Raw genomic sequence first — 11,142 nt, 5'->3', positions numbered from 1 at the left:
GAGATCAGGAATCAAAGGAAGGGGATACTGGTTCCTTACAGTGACCTTATTCAAGTTTCGGTAATCGATGCATGGCCTAAGACCACCTTAGCTACGAAGAAGAAGCCAGCCCCTACCGGAGAAGTAGAGGGGCGAATGTAACCCTTGGCCAGGCTTTCCTGGATATATTCTCTCATGGCCTCACATTCGGGACAAGAGAGATTAAATTATCCTACCCTGAGGGAGTTTAGCTCCTGGTACCAAATCGATTGCGCAATCGTATTCTCTATGAGGAGGTAACACTTCGGAGGCCTTTTTAGAAAAAACATCAGCGAAGTCCTGAATAAACTCAGGTAGAGGGTTCACCTCCTCAGGGAGAGAAATAAAATTAACAGAAAAACAGGACGTCATGCATTCATTACCCCATTTAGTAAGATCCCTAGTATTCCAGTTAAACGTGGGATTATGTATCTGCAACCAGGGAAGGCCTAAAACCAAATCGGACGATAATCCCTGCATTACCAGTACAGAGCACTGCTCAAAATGAATGGAGTCAACAATGAGTTCAAAAACAGGGGTATGCTGCGTAAAATAACCATTAGCAAGTGGAGTGGAGTCGATACCCACTACCGGGACAGGTTTAGGCAAATCAATCAATGGCATAGCTAGAGACATAGCAAATTCCACAGACATAATATTAGCAGAAGACCCTGAATCCACGAAGGCACTGCCGGTGGCAGGCCTACCCTCAAACGAGACCTGAAAGGGAAGCAAGACCTTATTATGTTTCATATTTACGGGAAATACCTGTGCGCCCAAGCGACCTCCCCGATGGTCAATTAGGCACGGAAGTTTTCCGGCTGGAGTATTCTTTTTTTTATTTTTATAAATTCTTTTATTTATCCATTTTACAAACAAACATATCACGTTAAATGGCAAAAGAATATGCAACCATATAGTACTTCGGCACGCAGGCCGGCATATGTGGACATCCTGTATGGTAGATGTACAAACAGAGTATAGTCAAGCAATAAATGGGGCTAAACCCCTGCATCCTGAACCTGCAGACATGCATTAAGGCCCACAGCGAAACATAACTTAGAAGGAAGTATGAAAAGGAAATTAGAAAAGAGAAACGACAGGGGAGGGAAAGGAAGGGACGAGTTCCGTTGTTAAGTGTCATGTATGAAGTGCAAATTAAGAGGCTACGATATTCCTGAATTCCAAAGATGATTGAAACCTGACCCAATGATACCAAGTCTTGATGAACTTGGCGTGAGTACCTCTCATTGAAGCCGTGAGATCCTCCATCCTCATGATCTCCTGTATCTTATCGAACCACATGCTGAGCGACGGTGCAGCCGATTGTCTCCACAGCGCTGGTATGCAGGCCCTGGCAGCATTCACCAGATGGCGGACCACAGAGCGACGATATGTGAACAGCGGGATCTCGCACAGATGGAGCAAGAAGAAGGCCGGTGTGCATGGGAGCGGAAAGTCCGTGAATTTGGAGGTGATACGCCACACTCCTGACCAGAAGGCAGTCAGCCGCGGGCACTCCCAAAAGACATGTAGTATCATTCCCACCTGATCACATCTCCAGCACAGCGGTGAGACCGCTGGAATCATAACGTGTAGTCTGGAAGGCACCCTATACCAGCGCGTTAAAATGTTAAAACCCGCTTCCTGATACCTGCTGGCCATGGACGATTTATGTGTCATTGTGTATATCCTATCTATTTGTTCCGCCGAGAGCGTGATTCCAAGGTCCCTTTCCCACCATAACAAATATGTGGGTGTGGAGAGGGTAGATGGGGAGATCAGTAGGGAATATAGTCTGGATAGTGTGTGACGCATCGAGCCAGTGCCCATGCAGAGGAGTTCAAACGGAGTTTTAACCCGAGCATGTTCCACAGGGTTAGGCAAGGACACCAGGAAGTGTGTCAGCTGAGCGACCTGCCAGGAAGTGAGAGGGTCTGTCAAAGACATCAGTTGCGGGCCAGTCATCCATGACTCCCCGTGCAGGTAATGAGGGGCCCCTACCTGCCCGCAATCCGCTCCGAAATGGACCCCCCTCCCGCCCTGGAGGGAACGCCGGATTGCCCAGGACTGGAAACATGGGGGACAGGGAAGGGGAGATCTCTGTCCGGGGGAAGACCTTCGACGCAACTGCCAGTGAGGGCCCTATCGTCGGGTGTGTCCTTGCTGATAGAGGGGTATCCCTACCCAGCCAAGGTAGGGCCTGCAAAGGGACAGCCACGGAAGACTGTTCCATCGACACACATTGTTTGACCTCTGTGTGGCGGAACCAATCCAGGATGACCGCCATGTGCGAGGCCTGATGATAAGCAACGAAGTCAGGGAGCCCCACGCCCCCTTCACTCTTAGAGCGAAAAAGCGTGGAGCGGGCTATACGGGCCGGTTTCCGCACCCAAATGAAGCAGTGGAGTAAGGACAACAGAGCTCGGAAGAAAGTGCGGGGAATGTGAATCGGTAAGGCTTGGAAGAAGTACAGTATCCGTGGGAGAATGTTCATTTTGAATATTGCACATCTGCCGAACCACGTGAAGGTACCCTTCGTACAGGAATCCAAATTGCCTTTTACGCGCTAAAGGAGAGGAGGATAGTTAAATGCATAAAGGCGAGAGAGATCCCTGGAGAGTTGGACCCCCAAGTATTGAAGCGAGTCTCTGGCCCACTTAAAGGAGAAGGGCCCCGACAGATCTTCCACCAGGGACTGCGGCAGTGATATGTTGAGCGCCTTGGACTTCTGATAGTTAATTTTGAAATTTGACAGTTTCGAGTATCTACTCATCTCCGCCATGAGGTTGGACAAGAAGATCCTGGGTGCAGTGAGGAAGAACAGAAGGTCGTCCGCATACGCAGCCACTTTATGGGATCTTCCACCCACTGATACCCCCGCTATGTCTGGGTTTGAGCGAACCCGACAAAGGAAGGGCTCCAGGCACAAAATAAAAATCAGGGGCGACAGGGGGCACCCCTGCCGCGTGCTGTTGGAGATAGAGAGCGGAGAAGATAAGGTACCATTAACCTTAACCCTGGCTGAAGGAGATGAGTAGAGGCTCGAAATCCATTGCATCATATGGGAGCCCAACCCGATATGCCGCAAAGTGGCCGACATGAAGTCCCAGTCTACCCTGTCAAAGGCCTTCTCCGCGTCCGTGGACAGCAGTAGTGTGGGCAGAGACGAGGCAGCCGCGTGATAAATAAGATTAATTGCCCTAGTGGTGTTATCCATGGCTTCCCTAAGGGGAAGTGAATCACATTGTGGAGTAGGGGTGTGAGCCTATGGGCCAAGATTTTTGCAAACAGCTTGAGGTCTACATTAAGCAGTGAAATGGGGCGGTAATTTTGGCAGCTGGTGGGGTCCTTTCCTTCCTTAGGTATAACCGTAATGTATGCCCGTAGGGCATCCTGAGGGAGAGAGCACCCGTCTGTGAGGGAGTTGTAGGCCTGCAGGAAATGAGGCGCGAGAAGATCTGAACAGACCTTGTAGTACTGAATAGGGAGCCCATCCGGGCCCGGCACCTTCCCCAGCGGAGAGTCCTTCAGGGTCCAGGACCACTCTTCTGGCGAAATCGGCTCTTCCAGAGCCGCTAGAGCTTCCTGCGGGATACTTTTCATCCCCCGAGGAGCAGAGATATGCCTCCATCTGCTCCCATCTAGTTCCCCCATCAGCGGTGGGAGAGGTCCGCGGGAGATTGTAAAGAGAGTGGTAGTACGCCCGGAAGGCTTCCGAGATGTCCTGGGGGTGGTGCAAGCTCCCAGCTCCAGGGACTTGTACCTAGGGGACATATGTACGTGACCTAGTTTTCCGCAATGCCCGTGCCAAAGTCCTGCCTGGTTTGTTACTGAATTCGTAGAAATGTCGTCTACACTTTACTAGGGAGGCCCTGGCCTTAGCAAGACATAGAGAACGGACCTGAACACGCAACTGCCCCAACTCCGCCCCCATCACCCAGTCCAAGGAAGCCTTGTGGGACTGCTCGAGGAGGTGTATACGAGATAACAGTTCACTCAAGGGAGCCGTCCGCTCCCTTTTAAGTTTAGATCCGATCCGGATGAAGGAACCCCGGATCACGCACTTATGTGCCTCCCAAACACTGAGCGGACTGACATCTGGGCATGCATTCGTAGCAAAATACTCCCGTAGGTCCCTGTGTATTTCTGAAGTTACCGTCGGGTCCTGCAGGAGCGAGTCATTTAACCACGACTGCCAGGAGCGAGGGTGGGCTGCAGGGAGACAGAGAGAGAGTGTAATGAGGGCGTGGTCCGAGAAGGTTATGTTATCTATTGAGACTGAGGAGAGGTTGGAGAGATGGGAGTGGCGCAGGAAGAAGTAGTCTAGTCTGGTGTATGTGTTGTGGGGGGCCGAAAATAAGATCTAATCTCTTGTCGTCGGGTGCATAAGCCTCCACGCGTCTATCAATTGGTGTTCGTGTAACAACCGACGCACCCGGCGGTGTGCCGACCTGGGTAACGACGTATAGTCGGGTCTAATGTAAGGTTCAGGTCCCCCCCTAGTATGAGAGTGCCTTCCAAAAAACCATCAAACTCCATCAAGACCCCTTCAAAAAAGGCGACCTGGCCGGTGTTGGGGAGATAGCATGTGGCCAGTGTGAACAGTGTGTTAGCCAACCTACCCTTCACGAAGATGTAACGTCCCGCTCGATCTGTGCGAGTCTCCACGTACTCCGACAGAAGAGAACGAGAGATCAAGATAGAGACCCCCTTGGTCTTGGAGTCCGGTGAGGTGCTGTGATACCCCTCAGTGTAGTGAGAGTCCGTCAACCGCGGAATGCTGTCCGCCCGGAAGTGAGTTTCCTGAAGGAACGCCACATGTGCTTTCTTTTTCCATAGAAGACGGAGGATGGAGGATCTTTTCTCTGGAACGTTCAGGCCTTGTGCATTCAGGGAAACAACCGTAATGTTAGACATGTGGAGCCACCGTAGGAAAACAGAAAGGGGGAGAAAAGCGGGGAAAGAGACGGTTACCCCCGAAGAGAGGGGGAAGGGCCAAGAAAAGGGACACTAGCGTCCCACTGACAGCGGAGTACAAAACCCCTAAACAATACTACGCGTGTTATGTCGGGCCCGGGAGAAACCACCCCCTGAACACGACACGACAGCGCGGAAACCTAGTGGGGAACGTAGAAGGACAGCGGCGTGAAGAGGTGATTTCCCTGAGACTCGTCACTAGGTGGGACTAAGGTTGTATAAGCCCAAATAATAACAGGCCGGAACCCCAGACTCGGCCGGATTACTGTAACGGGTGTATGTAGATTCCTGACCTCCCACCGCAGCGCAGTATGATGGGGAAAAAGGTTCCCTGAGACAATCCCCCAGACCTCACCGACTAGACCCCCTGGCCCACTTGAATTCCCCTTTGGCCTGGCAACACTCCCTCCCGCAAAAACCTGAGAGGAGACCTGAGGAGAATAGGAAGGAGGGTTAGACACTCATAACAAACAGCCCCCCAATGATATCCTCATGGATACAGTGATGCAATAGCCTTCTGGCCATTGGCCGATCAATTTCTTCGGGGCGAGCGCCGTCCAGATGCCCGTTGCTCACGAGGACCGTCTCTAGGAAGAGAAGGGCGCACAGAGTCCGGGTACAGTCCCCCCCTGGGAAGAGCGACGGCGGCGGCTCCGTCCAGTCTGGGAGGCGCACTGGGTAGATTTCGAGGAAACGGAAGGCTGCTTCCAAGTCGTCTGGAGAGCGGACAGCAAAGGATTGCCCCTGTCGGCGAAGGATGACGTGGAAAGGATGGCCCCATCTGTAGGAAGCACCTGCTTCTTTAGTTGCCTCCAGCAGAGGGTGTATCACCCTGCGCATATGTAGGGTCAGCCTTGAGACATCCGTCAAAATAGTCACCTCCGCACCCTGGAAAGCAATGGCTCCATGCTCCCAAGCTCGCCGTGCAATGTCCTCTTTTTGTTTATAAAAGTGAACCCTGCAGATGACATTTCGGGGACGATTACTTTCCCTGTTCCGCGGGCCTTCCAAGCGATGTACCCTATCAAATCACGTGGTCTGTCCATGAGCTTGTTGAAGATATGGGTGACGACCTCGTATAGCTCCTCAGGCGGTACAGACTCTGAAATGCCCCTCAGCATTAAGTTGTTCCGTCTCCCCTGTTCTCCACGTCGTCCAGGTGCAGGGAGAAGTCCCTCATTTGAGTCGATTGGGTGTCCATAGACTGAGAGAGGACCAAAATGTCCGTAGTGTGAACAGAGTTCTGGCGCTCCAATGCGTCTACCCGTGCGGTTAAAGATCGTATGTCCTGGGTCACCACCCCTATGGCCCGGTCATGTTTCTCTTCCAGTCGGGCTAGGCGAGCATCCAAATCTGATTTCGTGGGCAGTGCCCTCACCATCTCCCATAACTCTGCCAGGGTCCGTTCCATGGAAGGAGGGGGGCCAGTAGAAGTCGTTAGGTGGGGGTCCCCCTGGTCAGCGGAGGGGGTGAGCGGGCCCCTTAGTATGGCTGGTGTGCCCTGGCTCCATGATGACATGTCCTCTGTGTGGTAATGACGGGGGAGAGCAGAGGAGAGTGGCGCCTTATCTACCGCGCCATTTCTTCCCTTGCGGCCATGTTCCCGCCCGGTCTCTGGTGGATGCTGCGGGGGGAGGGGAGCGGTCCTGCAGTCCTCTGGGAGATCCCGACGTCGGGGATCGGCTGCGGCCTACTGCTGGGATGGAGGAGGGCCGCGGTGAAGACCCGTCGCGTCCGGATCGGAGGTAGCGATCCATTGAGGAGGGACCTGGGGTGACCGACTGAGACTTGCGGTGTCTTCCCTTGGTCATCCCGGCGCTGGAGCAGGTAAGTGGTGCCCGTGGTATTGTGCAGAGAGTGATGCAGGTCCAGAGTTCTGAGCACACGCGTCCTCACACCGCCATCGTCAAGCCACGCCCCCGGCTGGAGTATTCTTACGCCTAGGACAGTTGTTCACTTGATGCTTGTCATCCCCACAGTAGAAGCAGAGACCATTCTTCCTGCGGAGCTCTCTACGTTGTTGGGGAGACACGGAAGCCCCGAGTTGCATTGGTTCATTCGAGTTTTCCGTGGAAGAACGAAGCAACGGAACCTCGGGAGCCATTATGGGGGAGCCAGAGCAGAAGGCACAAAAACGTTCAAGTCGTCGTTCCATGAGACGTCGGTCAAGACGTACCGCTAAAGCCATAACCTGATCTAGAGAGTCAGAAGAGGGATAGCTAACTAATAGGTCTCTCAGGGCGTTCAACAGACCCAATCTAAACTGGCACCTCAAAGCAGGGTCATTCCACTGAGAAGCTACACACCACTTGCTAACGTCAGAACAGTACTACTCAACGGGTCTCTTACCCTGATGTAAGGTCACAAGCTGACTCTCGGCAAAGGCAGTCTTGTCATAGATGAGCCCGAGAGCAGAAAACAAAAGGTCAACAGAGGAAAGTTCAGGGGCGTCAGGAGCCAAGGAGAAGGCCCATTCTTGGGGGCCGTCCTGGAGCCGGGACATAATTATACCCATTCGCTGGCACTCAGAACGTGAGGAGTGGGACCTTAGACGGAAATAGAGCCTACAACTCTCCCGAAAGGAGAAAAAAGTCTTCCGGTCCCCTGAGAACCAGTCAGGCAACTTGAGGTGGGGTTCAAGAGGTGAGGTTCAAGTGGTGAGGTGGAGGGCACTACCTGGTTAGCATCACGCTGGTTGCACCTCTGAGCCAAGACTTGGACCTGTGAGCAACAAGAGTAGTGAACGAGCCGAGTCAAACCAGGAGTGTACGAGGTACCAAACGTAGAGCAGGAGCGTAGTCAGTAAAGCCAGGGTCGATATGAAGCAGAGGTCAATAGTAATAGCAGGAACAGCAGAGCCAGGAAACAAGATAGAATCACAGGCAAAGACAAGTAGGAAATGAAGGTATAAATAGACCGAGGGCGGGAGCTAGAACCGTCTGGCCAGGCTGTGATAGGTTCTCCCACTCCTCAGCCTACCAGCCTGAGTGGTAGCAGATCGAGTCACTCTATCAGACCTAGGAGCAGGTGCAGACTGATTAACCACGGGCGTCGACACAGAAGCTGTGTCTGGCAGATCCTTTACAAATAGGATATATTACTATTTGTTAGAATGGCTTGTCCATATTGTCCAAATTATCATAGTGTCTACGACCACCTTCAGGCAGAATACCTAATTCAGTCTTTGCCAAGACTAGAAACATTACATCAACCTCCCAGCTGTAAGATATGTTAGACATTAATGGAATATTGAGGGTACAAGTGACTCCTAAGCCAGATTTCTACAGGAAATTGTGAACGGTTTTCTATTTTAGCTGTTTTAGCATCACTATATTGGAGTTAGCACTGTTTATTTTATAGTAGGTAAGCTCTATTAGGTCTGTATATTTTTTAACCTCTGGATGTAAACAAGACTAAAGGTAGCGGACAATCCCTTTAACCCGTTAGTGACCGGCCCATAGTGTTTCTACGTCGGTCACTAACGGGCCTTATTCCGATGCAATAGACTTTTTACGTCGCTGCATCGGAATAAGTAAACAGAGCAGGGAGCTGTCAAATCTCCCTGCTCTCAGCTACCAGAGGTAGCTGAGGGCTGGGGGCGTCCCTGCTCGACCGGATGAGATCGATATTAGTATCAATCTCACCCGTTTAACCCCTCAGATGCGGTGCACAATAGGGAAAACAGCTCCTGATTTTCAGACTTTTTAAGCCACTTGCGTTTTTCGCAGCGTTTTTTACGGACGTTTTTGGAGCTGTAAATAAATAGAGCAGATGTAGCTGAGGGCTGGGGGCATCCCTGCTCGAAAGAGTGAGATCAATCTCAGTATCGATCTCACCCGTTTAACCACTGAGATGCGGCGCTCAATAGCGAGCGCCGCATCTCAGTGGTTTTGGAGAGAGGGAGGCAGCTCCCTCTCATCCAACTGACATCCGGCGATAAGATTGCCGAGTGTCTGTGTCTCTGATGGCAGCCGGGGGCCTACTAAAGGCCCCCAGGTCTGCCTGTGGTGAATACCTGCTAGGTCATGCCGGAGGCGTAATACAGGCGTAATACACGGACAGGCGTAATACACTGCATAACAAAAGTATTGCAGTGTATTATAAATGCGATCGGTTTATCGCATAGTGAAGTCCCCTAGTGGGACTAGTAAAAAAGTTAAAAAAAAAGTTTAAGAAAAAGTGGAAAAAACGTGAACGTCGTAAAAAATAAAATAAAAAAACATGCAAAAATTGCTGTTTTCTTTGAATCCAGCCTTAAAAAAAATTTGATAAAAAGTGATCAAAAAGTCGCATCTACTCCAAAATGGTACCGATAAAAACTACAAGTCGTCCCGCAAAAAAAAAGTCCTCCTACAATTGCATCGGCGAAAAAATAAAAACGTTACGGCTCTTCAAATATGGAGACACAAAAACAAATAATTTTGAAAAAAAGTGCTTTCACTGTGTAAAAGTAGTAAAACATACAAAAACTATACAAATTTGGTATCGTCACAACAACCCACTGAATAAAGTTATTTTGTTATTTATATCACACGGTAAACGGTGTAAATTTAGGATGCAAAAAAGTGTGGCAAAAGTGTTGTTTTTTTTCTATTCCCCCCCAAAAAAAAGTTAATAAAAATTAATCAATAAATTCTATGTACCCCAAAATGGTGCTATTAAAATTACAACTTGTCCAGCAAAAAACAAGACCTTATACAGCTATGTCGACGCAAAAATAAAAAGTGTATAACTCTTTTTGAATGAGACGATGGAAAAACGTAAAAAAATGGCTTGGTCATTAACGTCTAAAATAGGCTGGTCATTAAGGGCTTAAATAGCCGATTGCTCAACTGTACCGCCTAATACAGTATTTTTTATTTCACATCTTTTTTATTACACAGGTTTTTACTCTTTAGGAACTACAGTTACTTGTCAAGAGCATTGAACTATTGTATTGTGACACCACCTTAAGGATCTTATAATTGACATTTTTAGTATGCTGGAAGATTTGCAATTCGTGTTTTCGACCATTGTCAAGAATGGACATACCCAGTAGAAATGCTGTATTTGATTGCTTTGGGGTAGGATCACATGTATTGTAATAGAGTCTCATCTGGTGACATGCTTAAAAGCAAAGGCATGAGGAGGATTTGGGGTATATCTAAGCTAATGTGGGTTGGAGTTATTTAATCTTAACTCATGTAGTTAACAGCATTAAGTTTGTACGGTCTTCTTGTGTTTGTGTGGTTTTCTGCTGCGTACTTTGTTTTCCTCCCGCACGGCAAAAACATACCGATAGGTTAATTTCGTATTTAGATTGTGAGACTCAATGGGACAGGGACCGATTTGAGTGATGACATCTCTGCACAGCCATCTATAATATGTCGGTGCTATATAAATAAATAATAATGTAGGTAACTTGTCAACTGTTTCCAAGATGCCCGTTTTTGTCCTCCTAGATGCCCTGTTGTTGTTTTGCCAGATATGGCTGGTTCTTTATATAGTCTGTTCTTTATTTTATACTTAGCGAAAGAAGATTTGAGAAACCAGACATTCTATAACTTTGCTCAACATACGAAGCTGGAGTGTTGGGTTACGTAGTTTATTTCTACATTAAAGCTACTTTTCAGCAATGCTGACATCCATTTAGTGGCACTGTTAATAATTGATGAGGTTATTTACAAGTCGTTGATGTAATGCGGGTTTGTACTTTTGCTTAGAGCACTTCTGTCTGCTTATGTGGCCATTACTCAGTAACGTTCCATTTTTCTGTGGAATTGTAAACACATTTATCTTATTTGAGGGTTCAACTAAAGTAACACATCCGAAATAAAAAAATTGTAATTAAAGTATTATGTGCGCTTTGTATAGGAATGTAGTCTTCACACTGGGCTAGACATATTCATGCCTACCATAACCCTGTTCTACACTAGTTGGGGATAAAGCCATACATGACTTCCTATCAGAAGAGCTCATCACTAATAGGGGTTTTCTAAATTTTTTGAAGATCTCTGTGCAGAAAAAATAATCTTTTCCATGTCTTTGGTCTTAAGGACAGAACAGCCATCACCATATTAGCCAAGGATCATGGTTGGCACCAACACAATAGGCAAGTATTTCTCCCCATTTCATGCCCGATATTCATCTTAATGGTGAGCATGT

Source organism: Rhinoderma darwinii, chromosome 3 (assembly GCF_050947455.1).
Source record: "Rhinoderma darwinii isolate aRhiDar2 chromosome 3, aRhiDar2.hap1, whole genome shotgun sequence".
Classification (NCBI taxonomy): domain Eukaryota; kingdom Metazoa; phylum Chordata; class Amphibia; order Anura; family Rhinodermatidae; genus Rhinoderma; species Rhinoderma darwinii.
Note: the sequence above shows the minus strand (reverse complement) of the source record.